An 11,350-nucleotide genomic window follows, 5' to 3' on the forward strand; every position below is an offset into this window, starting at 1 on the left:
GGAACAGACCTGTGTATAGAAAGTGGCTGATCCTGACCTGAGGAACAGATTCTCAACCCTGCCAGATCCTGTGGAGTAAAGGGGTGCCAACTTAACCTCCTCCCCAGAGGTCACTCTAAGGCCCAAGGTGAAAGAAGGAGGGAAAGCGTATCAAGACTCCAACACCAACAGGTCTGGAGTGACTGAGATGACCCTTCTGTGAGTCTTTGCTCTTACCTGCAGCCCTTTCCCAGAGTGGGGGACAGACACACTACTAAACTACCAGTTACCCCAGAGCTGTGTCTAATCTTCACAATCCAGGATAGCAAATAGCCCTAAGAAAACAGAATTTAACAATCTTTATAACGTGGCAGATTTGCATATTAAACTCTAGGAAAAAAATGGGTATCCAGCCCCAAAATAAATTAAATTACTTGATAGAAGACGTCTCCGGTGAAATCTGCCATACAGTTATTGTGCCGTCTGTAAGAAATTGAGAAGAATACCAACAGATTACAACTCAGAAGGGAATTGCTCTTTAAATATTGGTTTATCTGATTTTAACATTTTTTTCCCTGAACTTAAACATGACCAAACGATCAGGGACTTAGACGACTCCACATCCTGCAGGATTGTACAGGTTAAGCGGAAATGTTGGTAACATTGCCATCATATTTGCACTAAACAATATTTTCCCTTAGTGACCGTCTACCATCCGGTAGAAGGTTCTGGAAGCTTGTCGAGCACCTTATCAAACAGAAAAGAGCAGGTGGCCAGGTATTTGTTTACGGAAAGTAGTCATCCGGGATCTAAGCTGCCTTTTCTATTCACAAAATACACCTCTATTAAATTTCCACTGTTCAAATAATTTCCTTTGTTCGGCAGCGGGACTGCTGTTATCAAGAACAGATTTGTAGAAACAACCCTTGCAAACAAATTCCTGAAGTGACAAAGAATTTCTGGCTGCCATTGTTGCGCTGATGAGTCCGACAGAGAGAGAAGGGGAAGCCACAGGCCACCTGTTAATGGCTTCCTTAGTATTCTGAAGGAAAAGCTCGGGAACAGGAAATAGGGTTCTACCCAGGGGGTAGGAAAGAGCTTGCAAGGATTTAAAACGAAGCTTCTCACAGGGTTTCTTCACACATGAGATTTAAATCTTTCACTCTTTTTGCATTTTTATGCCTTTAATGAGAAAAGAATGTAAAACTTGAATTGGTTAGAATGTATATTTGTGGCTTCCACCCCATATTAATAATATTTTCACGTCTTGAGAGGTAGAAATGTGCTTTTAAAGTCTTATGTGAGAACGCTGAAAGTGGGAAACAGACTTGCGTCAGATGCCTTTTCATTAACTCCTGATTAATTCCTTCTGTAATCCTTACTATTTTTTTTCCTCAATTGACTTGAATGGAACTTAAGAAGGCATATATAGGGAATGACCCGTATTCCAGAGCTCTTCCAGATATCTGCACTGCAGAAAGAAATAACGCTGAAAATGACACGCAATGCAGTTCAATACACTTTAACGTTGTTCAATGAATACAATATGAATCAAGCCGGCTCTGCAGCCATATACCTTACAGCCTGCTAAAAAGGATCTTGGCAGCCACTCCAAAGCATTAATGTGCAGTGGATTGTTTAATGTTTTTCTGCTCATTCAATATTCATAATTTCAATTTTTTTTTGTAAAAATCAACTTTATTACAATTTTGTCAAAATAAAATTTACATTTACGAAATGTAAGAAGAAGAAATTGTGAGAAAATTTGGGACGAGTTTTAGGCAATGGAGTGGAGAGGTGGGGAAAAAAGGGGGGGTTGAACAAAAGAATCAGTGAGAGGGTGAAGTGAGTCCGGGGGGGGGGGAACAGACCAAAAAAGTACAATCCTAAGAGCTTCCTTGTATGGCCCAGTACTGTTGCAAACATGCCTTAAAGCATGTTTGCACCTCCTCTGCAAGGTCTGCAAGGATGCACCCTAACCCCTGGAGGCTGCATCCAGCCTCTGTGCCACTCCAGTGAGGTAAAGGTGTGCTGGCCAAGGGCAGCCAGTGCGGAGGGTTGAGGAGGGTGGGGAAGGGCAATAAGAAGGTGTTCTAGAGCAGGGGAAGCGTGGGTGGGGCAGTGGGATGACCAGCTTGGGGAGAGGGGTGGGACTGGACCCCACAACCTGATCACAGCCCTCGCTCCAGAAGGGTCGATCCAACCCAAACTGCTCAATTTGCGTCAACAATTTCCCTGGCACAAATGCAAGTTGCCCCATAGGGCTGGCTGTGGTATGGGAGTTCATTCCCTTTACTCTGACTTGCACTGCAGCCAGCCCCAGCCCCCTGCTGGATATGGGGAAGGGCAGCTGACCTGCTTATTCCAGCACATGTTAGGGTGGGCTGCCCATTCTATTGTTTGGTTTCTACTTTTCCCAGAAATAATGACAATAATTCAACTTTACTATCCACTGAAACTGATCATGTAAATTGTCCATCAGGGAGTTTGATGACCTCTAATTTAAATGAGGAGCACATTATTTCCGTAATGGATTATACTATGTGTGCATGTGCATGTGTTGGGGGATTATATATAAAATAGACAAAATGGTAATGAAACTCAAAAAGATTTATCTCTATCCAGTGGCATAGCTATTGGGGGGAAGGTCCACACCGGGTACCACCCTTAGGGGGATCATGCCACTAGTGACCAAAATTGCTAAAATCACAGTTGCTAGGAATAATAGCAATATGTTATATACCATTCAATGCGTAATGTACAGCAGAATGCAATGAAACAAACCAGAGTGAAATATCTCCATTCTATCAAAAGTTATGGCAAAAAATCCAGAAAACAAAAATGCAACTTATGTAACAAAAAGTACAATTTCCTGAACTCAAAACAAACCAATGAGACTGATTGTTCAAAAAATCAATGAGATGTTATTATGTCACAGCATGGTGACAATAAGCAATAAGGTGATAGCAAAATGGCACCCTGGGGGAGGGGTGACACCAGGTTGGATCTAGTGTTTGTGTTGGGGGGGCATGAACACTACCTTAACTCTAGAGCCCTGGTCAACCAGGTGGGTAGACCTACACTCCTGGTTGAACTTTGGCCTCTGTAGCCTCTGTAGTTCAGGCCTCTGCACTTTGGCCTCTTTGGTTTGTTGGGCAGGTAGACCTGGGCTCCTGTCCAGACTTGGAGCCCAGATCCACCTGCTGGGTAGACCTTGGCTTTCATTCCGACCACCATCTGAAGCCCTCTTTTTTGGGCAAAATGGTGGGGTATAAATTAATAATAATAATAATAATAATAATAATAATAATAATAATAATAATAATAATAATAAAATAATCTTCTTCTAGGCAGGTAAAGCTGGGCTCCTTGTCTGAACTTGGAGCCCAGATCTACCTGTCAGGTAGACCTGGGCTCCCATTCCAACTGGTGCCCAATTTCACTCCCCATCCTGGTGGGCACCCTTACCCACTGACAAATTAATTTTGTCATGTGGGGGGTGTGTGTGTGACAAAAATGTATGAGCTCTGGGTGTCAAATGACCTAGCTACACCACTGTCTCTATTGTGTTTGAGTGTATTTATTAACTGAACAGGCAGAGGTGTAAGAAGATAGGTGAGGAGATGTTCTAGCTACAAATGCTTCTAAATCCATTCTGAATGGTCAACATAAGTTTTTGAAAAGTTTGTTAAGGTTGAACAATCCCTGTTTTTTCTATCCTAACACCCGCCTCCTAATTTATTCAAAGCCAGCTCCCTCTTCATACCCAAAAGCTCTGGCCTATGCAATTGACTAACCCTGGGCTGATTTGAATCAGTGCATGAGAGAATGAGTGAATGAGAGGGACTGTCCATCTGTCAACCCTATTGAGTGACTACCTGTCAGTTTATATTTTGGTAGCAAGCAGTTTGGAGGAATAATACCAGCATGTTATATATAAATCAGTGCGTAATTTCATGCAGAATGTGTTCTATCTTTGTTCTATCAAAAGGTACAGCCCAAAAACCAGTGGGGGTGGAATGATGGTACATCACCATGCCCACTACCTGGGGTGTTGCCCCACCCACTGCATGGGAGGTGACACGCTGGCATCCCATACCGGGTGACACGAACCCTAGTGACGCCACTGCACACATTAACTCTTTTGTATGATAACCACCAGTTCTTTATCACAAAAACTGTTAAGCTAGTTCCTTTATTTAAAATGTAATAGATCTCCTTTTTGTTATGTATCACACAGTCAAGGATATTTTGCTTGCCGCCTTAGAATTTTAAATCATTGATTTGAGGGTCCTGGTGAATGGAATACATTTTCTGCTATTTTAAGTGATGCAAGGAAGGAGAAGGCAACATTCTTGGATAGATGCTCATTTGTTCAAATGTTATTGGGATTCAAAAGTGGAGAAAATAGGGGAAAATACTGGAGAAGGATGGAGCCATCATTCTTTTCTGGCCAACTGATATGGTGGCTACAAGCTAATTTCCATGTTGAGTAACCTCTTCAGATTCATTCATTTCAGCCACAATGTAAAAATCTTCCATGAATTGACCAAGGAGGCCAGTCAGATGTTTCAGAGACTCTCCCAAGCAGAGGACGAAGGCAATAACCCTTCCTGATTGTTTGTCTTTAGCAACTGGTATTATAAGATGCTCTGAACTTGGAGGTTCCAGTTAGCAGTCATGGTGAGACATTGACAGATCTATCCTCGATGTGTGTTTCTAAGACTTTTGAAAAGTTAGCATATCTCTCAATTATTCTAAGACAGAAAATCACTCTCATACTGCCACCCTGCTGTCAACTTTGCCCCAGTCTCTGAAATCTAGATATTTTCTATTATCCCATTTCAAGAAGAAGAATCAGTTACAGGGGAAAATGTATGTTGGTTCAAGAACACACTTAGGACACAAAGCAGCAAAAATCACAGATTATGGACATCACGTAAAGGTTTAATTCTCCAACTGAAATCAGTGGGACTCCTCTGTCTTTTAGTAACTAAAGGCTCACACTTAGTTAAAGGCTTCTTTTAGTAACTGAAAGCTAAAACATCTCAGTGATTACATATTTCTATTTTTTTTTTTTTTGTATTGGCTTTGCTTTATACTAGAAATGACTTCTTTATTGTTTTCATTTTGAGTTGAAATATCCAACGAATATCCTTTCCTTTCTTTTTTTAATAAACCAACAACTGAGGGTTTCGCAGTAGTCCAGTTCCAGAAACATTTGAAGTAATCCAGTGTCATTCTAATTTTGTTTAATAGGTCAGAACTACAAAGCAAAATAACTACATTTCAGGATGTATAAAAGTGACATGATCCATCCCTTTTCAGAGATCCACATCAAAGGGGATCCCTGCAGGGAGCAATGGAGTTCCTCTCCCTTTCCGTTCAGCCACTACATGCAAGTAGTGCAGGTTGTATCTAGCCATTACTACTAGATCTAGGGCCCTGCTTTCTCCTAGGATCATGTCCATAGGGAACATGTGCTCAGAGGTAGATGCAAAAATTCAAAGGGAAGGATGGCTGGAAATGTAAGGGGTTTCATAAGTTACAATGATATCAGACAGTTGAGTAGTTGGTTCAGCCGTGATTGAATATCCATAGTAGTGGGACCAAATAAAGTCCCCTCTGACTAATCAGCCCTTACCTTTTTTTTTTTTAAGCCAGACTTTTTTTAAGCCAGACTTTTTTTAAGCCAGGTTTTTCTTTTTCCCCTTTTATTGTAAGTGCAAATCGGAATCTTGAAAGGGTCCCAGTTTATCCCGAGTGACTTTGTTAGAATGGCTGAAAATAAAAATGTCACATCCAGTAAATCTGGGGAAGCCTGCTCCTTTAAGGCAACTCAGATCTGCTTTGCATTCACATTCATGACAGAAACATCCAGTACAATTCTCTCCAATTTGGTATCAATAATCCCACATAGAAAAGAAATCATAACTCTTAACTATTATTTGAGCTGACACCCGCCTTTTAACTTTAAGCTGCGTTTTTTAAACATTTCTAAACTTTCCCTCTTCTTTCCCAGTGCCTTGATATGAATTTGCCTGTCATCCGAAGCTGTACACAAAGAGAGACGCAGACACTGAGCACAAAGATATCAGGAAGTGGTTTTCCTAGCAACAGTAATCATCGGAGAGATCCCAGAACATCCTTCCTATTCATGCTGCATTTTGTGTTTTGAATAGCACTGACAGGTGAAGTGGATTCATAGTATTTAATACAAAAAAATATTGCCGTGGATTGGTACAGCACAAAAGCAAAAATATCCACACTATTCATGAGCGGATGAATTCAGTGGGCTTTTTTTTTTTCTTTTTAAATCATGTTCCGGAGTATTCACTAAGACACAATGCAGAAGGCAAACACTCTAATTTATCCACCAAATAAGTAATCTAACTGATGCCGCGGAAGAGACATTGCCCAAACACGTTTTCCAATGTCTGTTTACATGTGCGTGTAAACTGTACATGTATGTATACTTTTATTGATCTTTTTTTTTTTAAAAAAAGAACAATTATACCATTTATTCAGAGTCTAAGAACATGCATCTGTATACGTTGTGCAACCATTTTGGGGGCTGGGTGGAGGGTGGGATATGTTTAAAGGCTCTAAAACTGAAGGGGGGGTGTTCCCTGAAAATATATCAGGGTTCCTTGATTGAAAGATCAATAATAGCAAACAAGATTCTGATGCTAGCCTTCAGTGCCCAGCTACCAAAGAGCTAAGCGTGTGTACGTTTAAGGGGCACAAGTTACACACACACACACAGCATCTCTATATAGTAGCGTTCACAGTATCCTTAGTCCTGATTGACTGTTGCCTCAGTTTCACCTTTTTATTTTGTTTTGTATTAAGATCAACTTTCTTCGTCCTAGTAACAGAGATGTCAACACCTAGCCGATTAGATCCGGCTATGTGGCGCCACCACTTCAGGGCAAACAATGCGAATTCAGAGTCAAGAAAATGCCTATTCAGGAAAGTCTCTGAATTATCTTTGTCCTCAGTGATGCTGTTCTGTCACCAAATCTGATTGGCTGTGTGACAACATCACAGTCACTAGGCAGAAGAAGGACGATTTCAAAGAGAAAAACATGGCACTGGTGTAGTAGCCTTATAAAGAGGATTGGGAAGGATAGAGTGGATAGAGAGATGCTCTTTATGCTCTCACACAACACCAGAACCAGGAGACATCCACTAAAATTGAGTGTTGGGAGAATTAGGGCATACAAAAGAAAATATTTCTTTATTCACGGTGTGGTTGGTCTGTGGAACTCTTTGCCACAGGATGTGGTAATGGCATCTGGCCTAGATGCATTTAAAAGGGGGTTGGACAAATTTCTGGAAGAAAAATCCATTACGGGTTACAAGCCATGATGTGTATGTGCAGCCTCCTGATTCTAGAAACGGGCCATATCAGAATGCCAGATGCAAGGGAGGGCACCAGGATGTAGGTCTCTTGTTGTCTTGTGTGCTCCCTGGGGCATTTGGTGGGCCGCTGTGAGATACAGGAAGCTGGACTAGATGGGCCTATGGCCTGAACCAGCAGGGCTGTTCTTATGTTCTTATGTAACTTTCCAACCCTGGGGTAGCCGTGCCAATAAGGTGTGCACTGCATCTTGTGATGGGAGGGTAGTTATGGAGACCTCCACAAGGTCTCCATAACATTTGTTCCCTTGCCTCGGGGCTGCATTGCAACTGCACCGTCTCTGGAAAGTTGGGTAGGATCGGGCCCTTAGCCACTAGAATGCTTCTTATGGAGAAGTCAGGCTTCATAAATATGTGCCATAGGTGTCTTTCCTCTGCATCACCCTGTTAAGAACATGCTGGGCATTTTCTTTTTTCCCCACAAAATGTTCCACCCAGTTTGGTTCATCTTTATATAACAGTGTAGGCTGCCTTACCTTCCTCTGATGAAGGGAGCTCTGAGAAAATGTCCCATTTAACTAAGGGAAGTACAAGATCTGCACTCATTGGAAATATAAATTAGGAACATGGAGGCATCTCATGGAGGAAAAACACAACTGTATTATAGGAGAGCTTCAGCAGACTAGGCTTGCGTATGCTTTATTTTAATAAACTATCATAAGCTACTGCTTTATTCTCTGCTGATTCTTAAGGAGCAGATTTATCAGGTCTCAGAGCTACTTGGTGGGTTAGGTCAAAACATGCTCCTCTGTAGGGTTTTAGCACCCTATCCTGAACAACACGCACTGACCCAGCCATAAGGCACACTTTCAGCAGTCAGCACCAGCCCTGCATCAGAGTAGGCTTGGCACAAGCCTGCACCAGGCTGGCACCGATCAGAGACAGGTGGAACACCGCCCGGCGCTCCATGTGAGTGCTGGGCAGCAGAGATGTAAGTCAGGGCAGAGAGAGAGAGATGATCCAGGGCAGGGGAGGGTGGGGAAGGCGTGGGGGGGGGGGTAGCAGGGCAGGAAGGAGGTAGGACCAGTGGAACTCACCTCCACCAGATCCAAAGCCCCACATCAGGCCTCTCAGCTCGACACAGGAATACTTTGCACCAGCTAAATAGCCAGCGTAGAGTCGAGTAACTCCATTGTAGGGCTGCTTAGCTTACCCAGGGGAAGGGGATGAATGTCCCCTTCCCCAAAGGAGACGTCAGGAGCTGCTAGCTAGTGTCCAGCATCCATAGGATGCCACGGCAGTCATTCTGGTGCCGCTGCAGTCCTGGGCACCCGGCAGCTCAGGATTGGGCTACGCATCTAGTATAAGATTATCCCACATGTACGCTTCTACTTATTTACTCTATCCAAGCAACATTTAGGGCACAATCCTAACCCACTTTCCAGTATCAACATAAGGGCAATGGGGCTCCTAGGTAAGGAAACAAACATTCCCTTACCTTGAGGAGGTCTCCGTTCGTGCCCCTCAACTGCAGAGTGCAGCACATGTCCCGTTGGCACAGCTATGCCAGTGCTGGAAAGTGGGTTAGGATTTGGGCCTTACTCTTTTATCTTTAGCTTTTGGAAAGCAAAGTTGATAGGACAGGATTAATAAACCTTGGTTATAGCAAGCTCCCACTAGTAGTCAAGGCTAAATGCAGTAAGCACTACTTTACAGAGCTTTTGCAACAGTGCATGCCAGCAGAGCATGCACTCCACCAGCACAGCCAGGTAATAGGACTGGACCACTAGTGACATTATATTTGACTATAATCCTTGATATTTGACGTGTGCATTTTATTTGCAATATAAATTGGAACTTTGTATTTGATGGTTGACAACTGACATGCAATAGTATTTCATTCCTTATGACACAATTTGATAGATGACGTGCAGTGGTATCTGATGGTTGACAGTATGCAGCAGCTGATGGTTTGTGAGATCTCATATTTGGCAACTGTGATAATGAAGACCAGCAAGAGATTGCCAACAGTTATAAAGTACTCAGATTTGCAGATTTTTTTTTTTTTTTAAATTGTGTTCTATCAGAAAATTCCTGTATTTAAGGTAGAAGAAGAAAATTGCATTTCAGGTAGAAGGACTCACATAGTGAGGATTACTCGTGAACAAAGAGAAAACATCTCCTTCATATCCTTAGGAGGCAACATCTAAATTGCAGTGTTGACTCCAAGCTTTATTTAGATTAACAAATTCCACACCCTTCCATACCGAAGCCGAATTGAATGAAAACACAAGCTGCCCTAATATGGCAGTATCCAGTAAATACAGAAATGCTACTCTAAGACATTGGCTGCCTTAGATGAGGACGTGTACTGCCAAAAGATGTCAGATAGCATCTTGCAGGAGGCATCGGTGCCAGTGTTCTCGCTTCCAAGTTCCTGCAGCTGATATCATCTACCATTCATCTCTTTTTTGTATTGTCGCTATCACTAGGCATCTTGGGGGATGTACCGGCCCCTAGGAAGAAATATTTATGAACTTCCCCAAGGCTTATGGGCCCTAGGCGGAGTCTGTTTATCAAGCTGAGACTAGGAATGCAATGCTGTCCTGGAATTCTTCCAGTTATCCCTTGCTTCTTCACAGGCTCTGTGGCAAATGGGACTGGCTTCCTGAACTTACACATGTGAAATCTTAGATTCTTTAAATCAGGGGTGCTCAGTACGTCGATCGCGATCCACCCGTCGATCGCGAGGCAAAATGAGTCGATCGCAGGCTTCTCTCCCATCCACGCATCCCTGAGAGTGAGCCCCGTCCTTGGAGTGACGCATCCCTGGGAGTGAGCTCCTGTCCACGCATCCCTGGGAGTGAGCCCCGTTGACTCTACTGGGGCTGACTCATGAGTAGACCTGGAGAGGAGCAGCTGGCAGGCTTCTTACTAGGTAAGAAGTCTTTTTACTAGGTACGGCACCTTTCGGTTACTGTGTACCTAATTTTTTCTCACTTTAGACTCTCAGTAAAAGGCATATGCTTCAATTGTTCCTTTTTATTGGGCTCAGTCTCATTCTCTAGCACAGGGGTGTCAAACATCAGGCTTTCCTCGGCAGTTTATTTTTATCTCGCCCTCTGGGCTCTCCCAGCACTACCACCAGCCACTCTCAGTTGCTGACTTGTGCCGAGGTTTTACTGCTGAAAGTGCAGTCCACATGATAATTGGGCTGCCCCGTATCTTGAAAATATGATCAAGATTTGCATATTTTCTGTCATTTGCGGCTAATGAGTTCCTAAGGTGCTTATTTCTGGTCACGATCTGCTTTATGATATCACTTCCTGCTTTGTGACATCACTTCTGGCCGTCAGCAGGCATCACGAATGCTATTCATCCCACTGTATGAAATGAGTGACACCCCTGCTCTAGCATCTGGTAAAATATTGTCGATGTTTTGTCAGTTAGGGAGATGCCTGTTCAAAAAATTGTTAGTGCGTAAATGTGCGCTACAGTTGTTCAGGTTTCAGCTCCCTTCGCTGCATCTCTACAGATTATAGATCTGAGAAGTTTGGTGGTGAATGTATCCCAGCTTTAAGTCCACATTAAAAGTTTTCACATGGGCACCAAATATCAGGGCTGCACCACTCCCACCCCTCCACCTCTCCAGGCAGTAAATGTTGCGGCAAGTGGTTGCTTTGCAGATATACAAGTATATCCCTTGCAAGATTAAGCATCATAATCCATGTAATTTAAGTGAATAAGAAAGAAAACTGTTGTAATTAGGGCTCCACCAGATGTTTCTGCATGCAATTCTTCAGTGCAAAAAAAAAGGAACTTTGGGGGGACTCAAACTGTTCCTTGAAAGATGCTCAAAAGCTTACTTTTGTTGCACCATTTTTAAATAAATTTTCAGTAGGACTGCTTATTCCTTAGGGAGCAGGGATCACAGGGATCAGGGATCACATTGGGATCATGATGATATCACAATGCCCTATATAGCCAATCATATTTTGCACCATGATGT

The sequence above is a fragment of the Tiliqua scincoides genome, chromosome 4, assembly GCF_035046505.1.
Source record: "Tiliqua scincoides isolate rTilSci1 chromosome 4, rTilSci1.hap2, whole genome shotgun sequence".
NCBI classification, from domain to species: Eukaryota; Metazoa; Chordata; class Lepidosauria; order Squamata; family Scincidae; genus Tiliqua; species Tiliqua scincoides.